This window comes from Triticum dicoccoides, chromosome 4B (genome assembly GCF_002162155.2).
Source record: "Triticum dicoccoides isolate Atlit2015 ecotype Zavitan chromosome 4B, WEW_v2.0, whole genome shotgun sequence".
Classification (NCBI taxonomy): Eukaryota; Viridiplantae; Streptophyta; class Magnoliopsida; order Poales; family Poaceae; genus Triticum; species Triticum dicoccoides.
The window spans coordinates 180,023,117-180,040,178 of record NC_041387.1 but is presented as its reverse complement, the minus strand read 5'-3'; the positions used below and the strand labels follow the sequence as shown (position 1 = coordinate 180,040,178).

At 43.2% G+C, this 17,062-nt stretch overlaps 1 pseudogene; it reads left to right on the top strand.

Moving 5' to 3' along the window:
- The first annotated feature begins 1,610 nt into the window (after positions 1-1,610).
- On the top strand, positions 1,611-7,515 carry LOC119295664 (annotated as a pseudogene).
- Positions 7,516-17,062: the final 9,547 nt, after the last annotated feature.

Here is a 17,062-nt window from a genome sequence, read left to right as displayed (position 1 = left end):
TATAAGTAGAAAAATATTAAACCCATCGGGTAGAGTGGGTACGGGTATGGTATACGATAACCCATACCCATGTACCCATATACCCATGTAAAATCTGTTAAGTGGGCCTTCACTATTTATTTATCTATCCCACAAAATCAGTCTATGTAATCCACGAGATACACTTAGCCCACGTACGCACGTACATTATGGAACGACAGAAGGAATCTGCGTAATTAACGTGATTAGGCTTAGGTGAATAATGAATACGATGATCACGTCCCATATTTAGAGAGACGGAAATTGATATCCTCCTTATCTCCTCGTGACCTCATCTCATCTTGTCTCCTGGCCTCCTCGGGCATCGCTAGTAGTCGCCGCTTCAGCCGTTCGAACTCCATGGAACTTTGGCATGAGGACCATAGCTGCCGCGAGGATGGCAACCGGGAGAAGGAGATGTAGCTCACGCTCACGAGGACTGAGTCAGACGGCGGCGATCGCCATGACCAGGAGCATGGGCATGGCACGGCTACCCGGATCTCAAGCCTAACCTCGTCGTTGGATGGTGCCATCCGTCTCCGTCCGCTAGGAAAGGGCCAAGCCCCTAGCCAACGCAAAGGACCTCTACCTCCTGCCTCGGTGTCCAAGGCGCGGCACCGTCGCAACACGTCAACCCGGCCGTCTGGCCCTAGCCCGCTTAGTCGACCATCTACTGCTAGATCAATGCCATTTTGGCTTGGTGAGTTTCAATTTTGTGTATGATTTTATGAATATGAGCATTGATCTTGTAATTATTTTTTGAATATCGATGATGTGGCGATATGATTTTTTTGTGCATATATAAATTAATAAGTATTGATTTTCTGCCTACACATGATCCATGTATATAGCTGCCATGTTGAAAATGATTCTTTTTATATAAGAGAAAAAATGTATTCGTTACAGAGATGAGATCAGCGTAGCAAATTATGCACTACTACATCACTCATTGTGTGATTTTTGAGCATTGTAATAGCAGAGACAGAATCGACAGGGGCAAAAGATTTTAGATCTATTTATGTGAGGTGGTAGCTGAGCGTCTCTGTTTTTGTGCAAGTTCATTTTGTAAGCATCAACCCTCCCAGGGGTAAAAAATGCAGAGACATTCTAACTTGTTTCAGACTATTTATAATCAGCAAAATACAGTAAGATTCAGGCCAATTTAAGAACAGTTGTACATATGCACGTTTTGGTCAGAAAAATATATATGGGTATTTTTGTCCGTGGATACCCAATTACCCTGCCGGGTGATGGGTATGGGAAAAAATTATACCCGTTGACGGGTATGGGTATGGGTGATGGGTAAGTTTAAACAGGATAGGTAAGGGTATGGGGTAACTCCACCCGTACCCAAACCCGGTGGGTGCCATCCCTAAATCGGCCTGCAGCAAGCAGATAAGAACCCAGTCGGCCTGCTGTGGGCCGATTAGGACCAGTCGGCCTGCTGTGGGCCGACGGTGTATTATTTTTGAAAATATTTTTTTACGCGTAATATTTGTGCAAATTAATAAAAAAAATGTATTATTTAAAAAAATTAGCAGATAGGCGAACATCGCCAACGTTTGTATAGTTGAGTCGACCTCCTAATTCTCTCATCTTCCTCGTATAACCCTAGAGGCTCTCCTCGCACTCCACGAATCCTAGGTGAGCTCCGTGCTTCCGCCCAATCCCCCCTCTCCCCGATCCTCCTCCCCCTCGCTCTCCCCGCCTCACGACGAGCCGCCCGCGGTCAGTTGCAGGCCCCTCCTCGCACGCTGGATCTGTCGCGGCAGCTCCCGCCGGCCGCCTACTACTACTGCCTGCTTTTCGCGGCGGCGGCCGGGCTCATCGGCGGCGTCGCGCACTATATGCTTCCTCGGAAGCGGGAGATCGTCGCCGGCGAGGTCGAGAACTTGCAGAAGAAAACCCGCCCTGCTGCCGCCGACGACGCCATGGCCAGGCCCACGGAGATCGACGAGGACCTCCACAGCCGCCAGCTCGCCGTATACGGCCGCGAGACCATGAAGCGCCTCTTCGCCTCCAACGTCCTCGTCTCCGGACTCCAGGGCCTCGGCGCCGAAATCGGTAACAACTGCTCAGTCCCCCCTTCTTTAATTTCTTTCCATAATTTCAATTCTCAACTTATACCGTGGGCAGCACTATGAGTTGTCACTTCTATCTCGATTGGATATATTTTTTATGTTTTTAAGTAGAGTACTAATAGTGTTAATCCTCGCTCCTCGGTTGCTATTGTGAGCTGATATGTGGACGCGCCAGGATGTCTTGTACAGCCATCTTATGTCAGCTCTGCCTCTACTGGTTGCGTTTGTAGTTTGACCAATCAAACTAAGTGACATGCCTCATCTGGAGGGACTGATTTTATTATTTGAGTCCTAGAACACTCCTAATCCTAGACGTGCTCATCTTATTCTGTCTTATGATTGTCTGCAAATCATCAACAGATTTTTTTGTCTCGCTGTGTTTCTGTATTGTCTGCAAACCATTAGCAGATTTTTTTGTCTCGTTTCACCAGAAGATATGATGCATGCAGTGGCGAGTACTGTTTAAATTCTCGTTCTGAAATTTGAATTGGCTTTCTGGTATCTAAGTCATTAGATGTTAAAATTGTTTGTCTTACAAATAATTTACTTATAATATCCATGTATTGCAGCAAAGAACCTTGTGCTTGCGGGTGTCAAGTCTGTAACTTTGCATGATGATGGTAATGTGGAGCTATGGGACTTGTCCAGCAACTTTTTCCTCTCAGAGAAGGATGTTGGGCAAAACCGTGCTCAAGCTTGTGTTCTGAAGCTACAAGATCTTAACAATGCTGTTATCATCTCCACTCTAACTGGTGATTTGACCAAGGAACACCTTTCAAAGTTCCAGGTATGTGAGCAGAAAATTGATGTGTGATCTCCTTGCTGTTTTTTCCTACTCCTGTGCGCTTTCCATTTAGGTTTATGTTGGTATTCTGCATGTACTTATCGTCCATGTGAGTTGTAACAACAGTGTCCATGTGAGTTGGAACTTGGAATAGCTTAAAAGTAATTCACATTCATATACCCTTGGGTTTCTGTGTCTTCTTCCTTGTGACTTTAGTTGTGTGGTTTTGGTCTGAAATGGCACGCTTCGTCTGTGTTTTGTATTTGCCAATGTGTATCGTATAATTCCATGTAGAGCCTCACTATGTGTGTTGTTTCAAGGCGCCACTAGGGCAGGTGGATTAGGCTCCTAGGCAGCTTTGTTATACTGTTATGTCTCCAGATTCTTTTGATTAGATTTGATCTGTTTCCTTGTTGGTTAGTCTCTTGCCTTATCCACATGACTTTGTTCAACCTTTTCCTAACCTATACGACCTCCATAAAAAGAGATACTACTGTTATAATGCAGTCCACATATCAAAAGGGAGATCAGACTCCAACCCTAAGGTGCTGCCCTAGCTGCATTTTCGGCGATAGCAACCCAGACAGCCAAGGCTGTATGCCCTTGTCCTGAAACCCACCATGATTACAACCTATACAATGTTGCATGTGACATAGAAATGTAATCAACTTTTCTTAGTAATATCTTCACCACAGCCATATATCCATCAAAACCGCGCAAACTGGTGAGAAGACGAGCAGCAGCAGCAGCAGCAGCATATGGAACCCCAGCAGAAATGTAAACAACAGCAGCCTTTTGTCCCAGGCAAGTTGGGTTAGTCTAGCTAGATATGGAACCCAACAGAAAAATATGAAGACCAAAAAGCAAAGAGAAAAACCCCCAAAAATATGAACAAGTACACAACTATATTTTTTTTGGCATTTCTGTAGACATGTTATCTGTTTGCTTTGAATTTGTGGACATATACTCGATGCTAGCATGGCCTGCAATGAGTTTTGTTCCCATTTTCTTGCTTTTGATGGTGTGGTTTTTGCTTTGCATACCAGTTTACATGGTTTTAGCTTTTGAGGAGTATTATACTCCCTCCGTCCCAAAATTCTTGTCTTAGATTTGTCTAAATACGGATGTATCAAGTCACGTTTTAGTATTAGGTACATCCGTATCTAGACAAATCTAAGACAAGAATTTTGGGACGGAGGGAGTACAAATTAGGTATTCTTGTTTATTACAATTCTATTTTTTATTTCTTCTCAGAATAATCATTTCCTTATGACCTTACAGGCTGTAGTCTTCACTGATATCACCTTGGAAAAGGCAGTTGAGTTTGATGATTACTGCCACAACCATCAGCCACCCATTGCTTTCATTAAGTCTGAAGTCCGTGGTCTTTTTGGCAGTGTCTTTTGTGATTTTGGCCCTGAGTTTACTGTTTTGGATGTCGATGGAGAGGAACCACATACAGGAATTGTGGCATCGATCAGTAATGACAACCCAGCGCTAGTCTCCTGTGTCGATGATGAGCGACTGGAGTTCCAGGATGGTGACTTAGTTGTATTCTCTGAAGTTCATGGAATGACTGAGCTGAATGATGGAAAACCAAGAAAGGTTAAGAACGCCAGGCCTTACTCTTTCTTTCTGGAAGAAGACACTTCCTCATTTGGCACATACGTCAGAGGTGGGATTGTCACACAGGTCAAGCCACCAAAGGTTCTTAAATTTAAACCCTTGAAAGAGGCCATGAAAGAACCAGGAGAATTTCTTATGAGTGATTTCTCTAAGTTTGACCGCCCCCCTCTCTTGCATTTGGCTTTCCAAGCTTTGGATAAGTTCAGGAATGAATTGAGACGATTCCCTGTCGCTGGTTCTACTGATGACGTGCAAAGGCTGGTAGATTTAGCTATTAGCATTAATGAAACTCTGGGTGATGGGAAACTCGAAGAAATTGACAAAAAGCTCCTACGACATTTCACAAGTGGTTCCAGGGCTGTTCTGAATCCTATGGCTGCAATGTTTGGTGGTATTGTAGGTCAGGAGGTTGTGAAAGCATGCTCGGGGAAATTTCATCCGCTTTATCAGGTTAGAATCTGCCGTCTCTTTTATTCAATAAATATATCTTCCAATTTGTTTAAGAGATATGTAATGTTAGTTGTCTTGATTTCACAGTTCTTCTATTTCGATTCTGTCGAGTCTCTCCCTGTTGAGCCTTTGGAGCCTGGTGATTTGAAGCCAGAGGACTCAAGATATGATGCACAGATCAGTGTGTTTGGATCTAAGCTTCAAAACAAACTGGAGCAGGCAAAAATCTTTATGGTCGGCTCTGGGGCGCTCGGGTGTGAATTTCTGAAGAACCTGGCACTGATGGGCATTTCTTGCAGCCAGAATGGAAAGCTGACTGTGACAGATGATGATGTTATTGAAAAGAGCAATCTCAGTCGCCAGTTCCTTTTCCGTGACTGGAACATTGGGCAGCCCAAGTCGACTGTTGCTGCTACGGCTGCCATGGCGATTAACCCTAAGCTTCATGTCGAGGCCCTTCAGAACAGGGCAAGCCCTGAGACCGAAAATGTCTTTAATGATGCCTTTTGGGAAACCTTGATGCTGTTGTCAATGCCCTTGACAATGTGACTGCAAGAATGTACATAGACTCCCGATGTGTATATTTCCAGAAGCCACTTCTAGAATCTGGAACTCTTGGTGCTAAATGCAATACACAAATGGTCATACCTCACTTGACAGAGAACTATGGGGCGTCTAGAGATCCACCTGAAAAGCAGGCACCTATGTGCACTGTACATTCATTTCCTCATAATATTGATCACTGCCTGACCTGGGCTAGGTCTGAATTTGAGGGTTTACTTGAGAAGACTCCCACTGAAGTAAATGGTTTCCTGTCAAATCCTAGTGCATATGTAGCTGCAGCACGAACTGCTGGTGATGCACAAGCTAGGGATCAGCTTGAACGTGTTATTGAATGCCTTCATGGAGACAAGTGTGAGACATTCCAAGATTGTATTACCTGGGCCCGTCTTAAGTAAGTTTTAACCCTGTTTATCCATACTCTTTGTATACCTGCTTTGTTTTAATATGGTTGAACTGTACAAAACTATTGCAGACAAAAATATTTGCTTTTGACTATGCTTCATAGATTTCATGTTACTCACTACACTGTTTTTTATTGATGGTGTAACTTAGGTTTGAGGATTATTTCTCCAACCGTGTGAAGCAGCTGACGTATACTTTCCCAGAAGACTCGATGACTAGCTCTGGTGCTCCATTCTGGTCTGCACCAAAGCGGTTTCCACGACCTCTTGAATTCTCGTCGACAGATCCAAGTCAGCTTAACTTTATTTTAGCTGCTTCGATACTAAGGGCAGAGACATTTGGAATACCCATACCTGACTGGGCCAAAACTCCAAACAAAGTGGCTGCTGAAGCTGTTGACAAGGTGATTGTTCCTGAATTCCAACCAAAACAGGGGGTTAAGATAGTTACAGATGAGAAGGCAACTAGTATATCGTCTGCATCTGTTGATGATGCTGGTGTCATTGAGGAGCTTATCACGAAGCTAGAACAAATCTCCAAAACACTGCCACCGGGGTTCCACATGAACCCAATACAGTTTGAGAAGGTCAGTGTTATTCATCTCTAATTCTTTGTCGGAAGTAGTGTTTGCCTGCACTTGTATACGATGGAACTTATGCTAAATATCTACCCTCTAGAATGAACACAAATGTAATCCAGATTTGCAATTTTGCATACAAGTTTGAGAATTACTGATATGCTTTTCTGTATGTGCAGGATGATGACACCAATTTCCATATGGACGTGATAGCTGGTTTTGCAAACATGAGGGCGAGGAATTACAGCATTCTTGAAGTGGACAAACTAAAGGCTAAATTCATAGCCGGCAGGATTATCCCTGCCATTGCCACAGCAACCGCAATGGCCACTGGCCTCGTCTGTCTAGAGCTTTACAAAGTCCTTGCCGGCGGGCACAAGGTTGAAGACTACCGCAACACGTTTGCAAACCTGGCAATCCCCCTCTTCTCCATTGCCGAGCCGGTCCCACCCAAGACCATCAAGCACAAGGACTTGTCGTGGACGGTCTGGGACCGGTGGACCGTAACAGGCAACATCACGTTACAGGAGCTCCTGGAATGGCTCAAGGAGAAGGGGTTGAACGCATACAGCATATCGTACGGCACGTCGCTGCTGTACAACTCCATGTTCCCCAGGCACAAGGAGCGGTTGGACAGGAAGGTGGTCGACGTTGCTAGGGAGGTGGCCAAGATGGAGGTGCCATCGTATCGGCGCCATCTGGATGTTGTGGTAGCCTGTGAGGATGACGATGACAATGACGTTGACATCCCACTCGTATCTGTCTACTTCCGTTGAAAGGCTTCCCTCTGAATTGACATCACCTCGTGTCCCATCTTTCCAGTGAGTTCCTTTATATAGTTACTGTAAACCGAGCTGGTAATTAAAGCAATATTACTGATTTTCGTATGCACCGTCTTGTTAGAGCTCAGTTCAGATCCTCGGGAAAATGAGGTGTTGAACTTGATACCGCACCACCTTATAATTGATGCATGACACCGTTGAACTGGAATGGCTTGTCTGTTTTCGTGTTTAGCTCGCTAAGGAGTGCATCTGCAATACACAAGTTTGCTTGTTGGAAGAACGCTGCAGATGAGCTCCCGAGCTGATGTTTAACTTGACAGGCCCTTAGGTAATGTGACTAAAACCCCCTTGTCCCCTCCCAAGCTATTGTACTTCCTTGCCAAACTCATGGCAAGGCACACAACAACAGGTCTGGTACACAATGACATGCTGTATAGAACCTATGACTGAGGCATAGGAAATGACTTTCATTCTCTTTTTATATTCTATCTTTGTCGGGTTTTGAGTCTTATTCAACTTCACACCTTGTAACACAGGCAAGAACCCTTTCTTTGACTGATTCATTTTAAACTTCTTTAAAACTTTATCAAGTTATGTGCTTTGTGAAGTCCGTCTTGATTTATCTCTATAGATCTTGATGCTCGATATATGAGCAGCTTCACCAAGGACTTTTATTGAAAAATTCTTATTCAACTATCCTTTTATGCTATCCAGAAATTTTATATCATTTTCGATCAACAATATGTCATCCATATATAATATTAGAAATGCTACAGAGCTCTCACTCACTTTCTTGTAAATACAGGCTTCATCACAAGTTTGTATAAAACCATTGCTTTGATCACCTCATCAAAACGTATATTTCAACTCTGAGATGCTTGCACTAGACCATAGTTGGATCGTTGGAGCTTGCACACTTTGTTGGCACCTTTAGGATCGATGAAACCTTCTGGTTGCATCATATACAACTCTTTTTTAAGAAATCCATTAAGCAATGCAGTTTTGACGTTCATTTGCCAGATTTCATAATCATAAAATATGGGTAGTCAACTTCTTGAACTTGTCGAAAACCTTTTGCGACAAGTCGAGTTTTGTAGACAGTAACATTACCATCAGCGTCGGTCTTCTTTTTGAAGATTCATTTGTTCTCTATGGCTCGCCGATCATCGTGCAAGTCCATCAAAGTTTCTCATACATGGATCGTATCTTAGATTTCATGGCCTCAAGCCATTTATCGGAATCTGGACTTCATCATCGCTTCTTCATAGTTTGTAGGTTCGTCATGGTCCAGTAACATGACTTCCAGAACAGGGTTACCGTACCACTCTAGTGCGAAACATGCTCTGTTCGACTTACGAGGTCCTGTAGTAACTTGATCTGAAGTTTCATGATAATCATCATTAGCTTCCTCTCTAGTTGGTGTAGGCATCACAAGAACGGATTTCTCTGATGAGCTACTTTCCAATCCGAGAGAAGGTACAATTACCTCATTAAGTTCTAGTTTCCTCCCCCTCACTTCTTACGAGAGAAACTCCTTTTCTAGAAAGGTTTCATTCTTGGCAACAAAGATCTTGGCTTCGGATCTGTGGTAGAAGGTGTACCCAATTGTTTCCTTAGGGTATCCTATGAAGACGCACTTCTCCGATTTGGGTTCGAGCTTATCAGGTTAAAAGCCTTTTGACATAAGTGTCGCAACCCCAAACTTTAAGAAACGACAGCTTAGGTTTCTTGCCAAACCATAGTTCATACGGTGTCGTCTTAGCGGATTTAGTCGGTGCCATATTTAACGTGAATGCAGCTGCCTCTAATGCTTAACCCCAAAATGATAGTGATAAATCAGTAAGAGACATCATAGATCGCACCATATCTAATAAAGTACGGTTACGACGTTCGGACACACCATTACGTTGTGGTGTTTCAGGTGGCGTGAGTTGTGAAACTATTCCACATTGTTTTAAATGAAGGCCAAACTCGTAACTCAAATATTCGCCTCCACAATCAGATCGTAGAAACTTTATTTTATTGTTACGATGATTCTCTACTGCACTATGAAATTCTTTGAAGTTTTTAAATGTTTCAAACTTGTGTTTCATTAAGTAAATATATCCATATCTACTTAAATCATTTGCGAAGGTCAGAAAATAACGATACCCTTGCATGCCTCAACACTCATCGGACCGCATACATCGGTATGTATTATTTCCAATAAGTCATTGGCTCGCTCCATTGTTCCGGAGAACGGAGTTTTATTCATCTTGCCCATGAGGCATGGACGCAAGTATCAAATGATTCATAATCAAGTGATTTTAAAAGTCCATCTGCATGGAGTTTCTTCATGCGCTTTACACCAATATGACCTAAACGGCAGTGCCACAAATATGTTGCATTATCATTATCAACTTTACATCTATTGACATCAATATTATGAATATGTGTATCACTACGATCAAGATTCAGTAAACTATTTACATTGGGTGTATGGCCATAGAAGGTTTTATTCATATAAACAGAACAATAATTATTCTCTGACTTAAATGAATAACCGTATCGCAATAAACATGATCCAATCATATTCATGCTCAACGCAAACACCAAATAACATTTATTTAGGTCCAACACTAATCCCGTAGGTAGAGGGAGTGTGCGATGGTGATCTTATCAACCTTGGAAACACTTTCAACACCCATCGTCACCTCGCCATTAACTAGTCTCTGTTCATTTTGCAACTCCTGTTTCGAGTTACTAATCTTAGCAACTAAACCAGCATCAAATACCCAGGGGCTACTATGAACACTAGTAAAGTACACATCAATAACATGTATATCAAATGTACCTTGTTCATTTTGCCATTCTTCTTATCCGCCCAGTATTTGGGGCAGTTCCGCTTCCAGTGACTAATTCCTTTGCAGTAGAAGCACTCAGTTTCAGGCTTTGGTCCAGCTTTGGGCTTCTTCCCGGGAGTGGCAACTTGCTTGCCATTCTTTTGAAGTCCCCTTTCTATCCCTTGCCCTTTTTCTTGAAACTAGTGGTCTTGTTAACCATCAACACTTGATGCTCTTTTTTGATTTCTACCTTCGCCTATTTCAGAATCGCGAAGAGCTCGGGAATCACTTTCGTTATCCCTTGCATATTATAGTTCATCATGAAGTTCTAGTAGCTTGGTGATAGTGACTAGAGAACTCTGTCAGTCACTATCTTATCTGGAAGATTAACTCCCACTTGATTCAAGCGATTGCAGTACCTAGACATTCTGAGCACATACTTACTGGCTGAGCTATTCTCCTCCATCTTGTAGGCAAAGTACTTGTCAGAGGTCTCATACCTCCCGACACGGGTATGAGTCTGAAATACCAATTTTAGCTCTTGGAACATCTCATATGCTCTATGGCGTTCAAAACATTTTTGAAGTCCCGGTTCTAAGCCGTAAAGCATGGCGCACTAAACTATTAAGTAGTCATCATATCGAGTTTGCCAAATATTCATAACATCTGCAACTGCTCCTGCAATAGGTCTGTCACCTAGCAGTGCATCAAGGGCATAATTCTTCTGTCCAGCAATGAGGATAATCCTCAGATCACGGACCCAGTCCGCATCATTGCTACTATCATCTTTCAACTTAGTTTTCTCTAGAAACGTATAAAAAAATATATAGGAGCTATATCGCGAGCTATTGATCTACAACATAGATATGCAAATAATATCAGGACTAAGTTCATGATAAATTATGTTCAATTAATTAAATTACTTAAGAACTCCCACTGAGATAGACATCCCTCAAGTCATCTAAATGATATGTGATCCAAATCAACTGAACCATGTCCGATCATCACGTGAGATGGAGTAGTCATCAATGGTGAACATCTCTATGTTGATCATTTCTACCATATGATTCACGTTCGACCTTTCGGTCTCCAGTGTTCCGAGGCCATGTCTGTACATGCCAGGCTCGTCAACTTTAACCCGAGTATTCCGCATGTGCAAAACTGTCTTGCACCCATTGTATGTGAACGTAGAGTCTATCGCACCCGATCATCACGTGGTGCCTCGAAACGAAGAACTGTAGCAACGGTGCATACTCAGGGAGAACACTTATACCTTGAAGTTTAATTAAGGGATCATAATTATAATGCTACCATCGTACTAAACAAAATAAGATGCATAAAAGATAAACATCACATGCAATCAAAATATGTGACATGATATGGCAATCATCATCTTGTGCTTTTGATCTCAATCTCCAAAGCATCTCATGATCTCCATCGTCACCGGCTCGACACCATGATCTCCATCGTAGCGTCGTGGTCGTCTTGCCAACTATTGCTTCTACAACTATCGATAACGCACAATGATAAAGTAAAGCAATTACATGGTGTTTGCATTTCATACAATAAAGATACAACCATAAGGCTCCTGCTGGTTGCTAGTAACTTTTACAAAACATGATCATCTCATACAATAACGTATATCACATCATGTCTTAACCATATCACGCCACAACATGCCCTGCAAAAACAAGTTAAACGCCCTCTACTTTGTTATTGCAAGTTTTACGTGGCTGCTACGGGCTTCTAACAAGAACCGTTCTTACCTACGCATCAAACCACAATGGTGTTTCGTCAAGTTTGCTGTTTTAACCTTCTTCAAGGACTGGCCGCAATCAAATTTGATTAAACTAAAGTAGGAGAAATAGACACCCGCCAACCACCTTTACGCAAAACTAGTAGCATGTCCGTCAGTAGAACCGGTCTCATGAACGTGGTCATGTAAGGTTGGTCCGGGCCGCTTCATCCAACAATAGCGCCGAATCAAAATAAGACATTGGTGGTAAGCAGTATGACGATCATCGCCCACAAGTCTTTGTGTTCTACTCGTGCATATCATCTACGCATAGACCTGACTCGGATGCCAATGTTTGGAAACGTAGCATGCAATTTCAAAAAATTTCGTACGCTCACGCAAGATCTATCTAGGAGATGCATAACAACGATGGGGAGAGTGTTGGGGAACGTAGCATGCAATTTCGAAATTTTCCTACGATCACGCAAAATCTATCTAGGAGATGCATAACAATGAGAGGGGGAGAGTGTGTCCACGTACCCTCGTAGACCGAAAGTGGAAGAGTTATGTTAACGCGGTTGATGTAATCGAACGTCTTCACGATCCAACCGATCTAACACCAAACATAAGACACCTCCGAGTTCAGCACACGTTCAGCTCGATGACGTCCCTCGAACTCTTGATCCAACAGAGGGCTGGGTGAGAGTTTCGTCAGCACGACGGCGTGATGACGGTGTTGATGATGTGATCTGCACAGGGCTTCGCCTAAGCACTACGATGATACTACCGGAGGAGTAAACGGTGGAGGGGGGCACCGCACACGGCTAAGACAATGTTGTTGTCTTTGGGTGCCTCCTACCCCCGTATATAAAGATGGGAGGAGGAGGCCGACCACCAAGGGGCGCACCATGGGGGGAGGAGTCCTACTAGGACTCCACTCCTAGTAGGATTCGGCTCCCCCTATTTTTTCCTTCAACCGAAGGGGGAAAAGGGGAAGGGATAGGGAAAGGAGAAGGAAAGGGGGGTGGCGCCCCCTTCCCTAGTCCAATTCGGCCTCCTACCTTGTGGGAGGCGCACCAGCCCCTTGTGGGCTGGTTATCCTACCTCCTATGGCCAATATGGCCCATATCTTCCACCGGGAGGTTTCGGTAACCCCTCCGGTACTCCGGTTTGTACCCTATACACTCCGGAACCCTTCCGGTGTACGAATAGTCGAATACCACCTTCCAATATATCAATCTTTACCCCTCAACCATTTCGAGACTCCTCGTCATGTCCGTGATCTCATCCGGGACTCCGAACAAACTTCGGTCACCAAAACACATAACTCATAATACAAATCGTCATTGAACGTTAAGTGTGTAGACCCTATGGGTTCGAGAACTATGTAGACATGATCGAGACACATCTCTCGTCAATAACCAATAGCGGAACCTGGATGCTCATATTGGCTCCTACATATTCTACGAAGATCTTTATCGGTCAAACCACACAACAACAGACGTTGTTCCCTTTGCCATTGGTATGTTACTTGCCCGAGATTCGATTGTCGGTATCTTCATACCTAGTTCAATATCGTTACTGGAAAGTCTCTTTACTCGTTCCATAATGCTTCATCCCGCAACTAACTCATTAGTCACATTGCTTGCAAGGCTTATAGTGATGAGCATTACCGAGAGGGCCCAGAGATACCTCTCCAATACACAGAGTGACAAATCCTAATCTCGATCTATGACAACCTAACAAACACCTTCGGAGACACCTGCAGAGCATCTTTATAATCACCCAGTTACGTTGTGACGTTTGATAACACACAAGGTGTTCCTACGGTATTCAGGAGTTGCATAATCTCATAGTCAGAGGAACATGTATAAGTCATGAAGAAAGCAATAGCAATAAAACTTAACGATCATTATGCTAAGACAATGGATGGGTCTTGTCCATCACATCATTCTCTAATGATGTGATCCCGTTCATCAAATGACAACACATGTCTATGGTCAGGAAACATAACCATCTTTGATTAACGAGCTAGTCAAGTAGAGGCATACTAGGGACACTTTGTTTTGTCTATGTATTCACACATGTACTAAGTTTCCGGTTAATACAATTCTAGCATGAATAATAAACATTTATCATGATATAAGGAAATATAAATAACAACTTTATTATTGCCTCTAGGGCATATTTCCTTCAGTCTCCCACTTGCACTGGAGTCAATAATCTAGTTCACATCACCATGTGATTTAACACAAATAGATCACATCTGTATGTGATTAACACCCATAGTTCATATCGCCATGTGACCAACACCCAAAGGGTTTACTAGAGTCAATAATCTAGTTCACATTGCTATGTGATTAACACCGAAAGAGTACTAAGGTGTGATCATGTTTTGCTTGTGAGAGAAGTTTAGTCAACGGGTCTGTCACATTCAGAGCCATATGTATTTTGCAAATATTCTATGTCTACAACGCTTTGCATGGAGCTACTCTAGCTAATTGCTCTCACTTTCACTATGTATCCAGATTGAGACTCAGAGTCATCTGGATCGGTGTAAAGTTTTGCATCGAGGTAACTCTTTACGACAAACTCTTTATCACTTCCATAACCGAGAAATATTTCCTTAGTCCTCTTAGGTAACTAAGGATAACTTTGACCGCTATCTAGTGATTCACTCCTGGATCACTATCGTACCCCCTTGCCAAACTCATGATAAGGTACACAATAGGTCTGGTACACAGCATAGCATACTTTATAGAACCGATGACTGAGGCATAGGGAATGACTTTCATTCTCTTTCTATCTCCTGGCGTGGTCGGGCTTTGAGTCTTACTCAACTTTACACCTTGTAATACAGAGAAGAACTCCTTCTTTGACTGATGCTCCATTTTGAACTCTTTCAAAAACTTGTCAAGGTATGCACTCATTGAAAAATCTTATCAAGCGTCTTGATCTATCTCTATAGATCTTGATGCCCAATATGTAAGCAGCTTCACCGAGGTCTTTCTTTGAAAATCTCCCTTTGAAACTCTCCTTTATGCTTTCCAAAAAATTCTACATCATTTCCGATCAACAATATGCCATTCACATATACTTATCAGAAAGGCTGTAGTGCTCCCACTCACTTTCTTGTAAATACAGGCTTCTCCAAAAGTCTGTATAAAACCATATGCTTTGATCACATTATCAAAGCGTATATTCCAACTCCGAGATGCTTGCACCAGTCCACAGATGGATCACTGGAGCTTGCACACTTTGTTAGCACCTTTAGGATTGACAAAACCTTCTTGTTGCATCATATACAACTCTCCTTAGATATATCCATTTAAGGAATACAATTTTGACATCCATTTACCAGATTTCATAATGAAGGAAATATGCCCTAGATGCAATAATAAAGCTATTATTTATTTCCTTATTTCATGATAAATGTTTATTATTCATGCTAGAATTGTATTAACCGGAAACATAATACATGTGTGAATACATAGACATAGATAGTGTCACTAGTATGCCTCTACTTGACTAGCTCGTTAATCAAAGATGGTTAAGTTTCCTAACCATAGACATGAGTTGTCATTTGATTAACGGGATCACATCATTAGGAGAATAATGTGATTGACTTGACCCATTCCGTTAGCTTAGCACTTGATCATTTAGTATGTTGCTATTGCTTTCTTCATGACTTATACATGTTCCTATGACTATGAGATTATGTAACTCCCGCTTACCGGAGGAACACTTTGTGTGCTACCAAACGTCACAACGTAATTGGGTGATTATAAAGGTGCTCTACAGGTGTCTCCGAACGTACTTGTTGAGTTGGCATATTTCGAGATTAGGATTTATCACTCCGATTGTCGGAGAGGTATCTCTGGGCCCTCTCGGTAATGCACATCACTATAAGCCTTGCAAGCATTATGACTAATGAGTTAGTTGCGGGATGATGCATTACGGGACGAGTAAAGAGATTTGCCGGTAACGAGATTGAACTAGGTATTGAGATACCGACGATCAAATCTCGGGCAAGTAACATACCGATGACAAAGGGAACAACGTATGTTGTTATGCGGTTTGACCGATAAAGATCTTCGTAGAATATGTAGGAGCCAATATGAGCATCTAGGTTCCGCTATTGGTTATTGACCGAAGATGTGTCTCGATCATGTCTACATAGTTCTCGAACCCGTAGGGTCCGCACGCTTAAAGTTCGGTGACGATTTATATTATGAGTTATGTGTTTTGATGTACCGAAGGTAGTTCGGAGTCCCGGATGAGATCGGGGACATGACGAGGAGTCTCGAAATGGTTGAGACATAAAGATCGATATATTGGACGACTATATTCGGACATCAAAAAGGTTCCGAATGATTCGGGTATTTTTCGGAGTACCGATGGAGTTACGGGAATACAGGAGTACATATGGGCCTTAGTGGGCTTTAGGGAAAAAAGAGGAGAAGCCACGAGGGCTGGCCGCGCGCCCCCATGGGCCTAGTCCGAATTGGACTAGGGGAGGGGTTGTGCCCCCTCTTTCCTTCTCCTCCCCCTCTCCTTCATTTCCCCTCCTAGTGGGACTAGGAAAAGGGGAGTCCTACTCCCACTAGGAGGAGGACTCCTGCTCCTGGTGCGCCCTACAGGGCCGGCCGGCCTCCCCCTTGCTCCTTTATATATGGGGCAGGGGGCACCTCTAGACACACAAGTTGATCTGTTGATCTCTCCCAGCCGTGTGCGATGCCCCCCTCCACCATATTCCACCTCGGTAATATCGTAGCAATGCTTAGGCGAATCCCTGCATCGCTAGCATCATCAACACCGTCATCACGCCGTCGTGTTGATGGAACTCTCCCGCAAAGCTCTACTAGATTGGAGTTCGTGGGATGCCATCGAGCTGAACGTGTGCTGAACTTGGAGGTGCCGTACGTTCGGTACTTGGATCGGTCGGATCGTTTACTACTACATCAACCGCGTTGTGCTAATGCTTCCGCTTTCGGTCTACGAGGGTACGTGGACACACTCTCCCCTCTCATTGCTATGCATCACCATGATCTTGCGTGTGCATAGGATTGTTTTTGAAATTACTACGTTCCCCAACAGTGGCATCCGAGCCTAGTTTTATGCGTAGATGTTATATGCACGAGTAGACCGCAATTGAGTTGTGGGCGATACAAGTCATACTGCTTACCAGCATATCATACTTTGGTTCAACGGTATTGTTGGA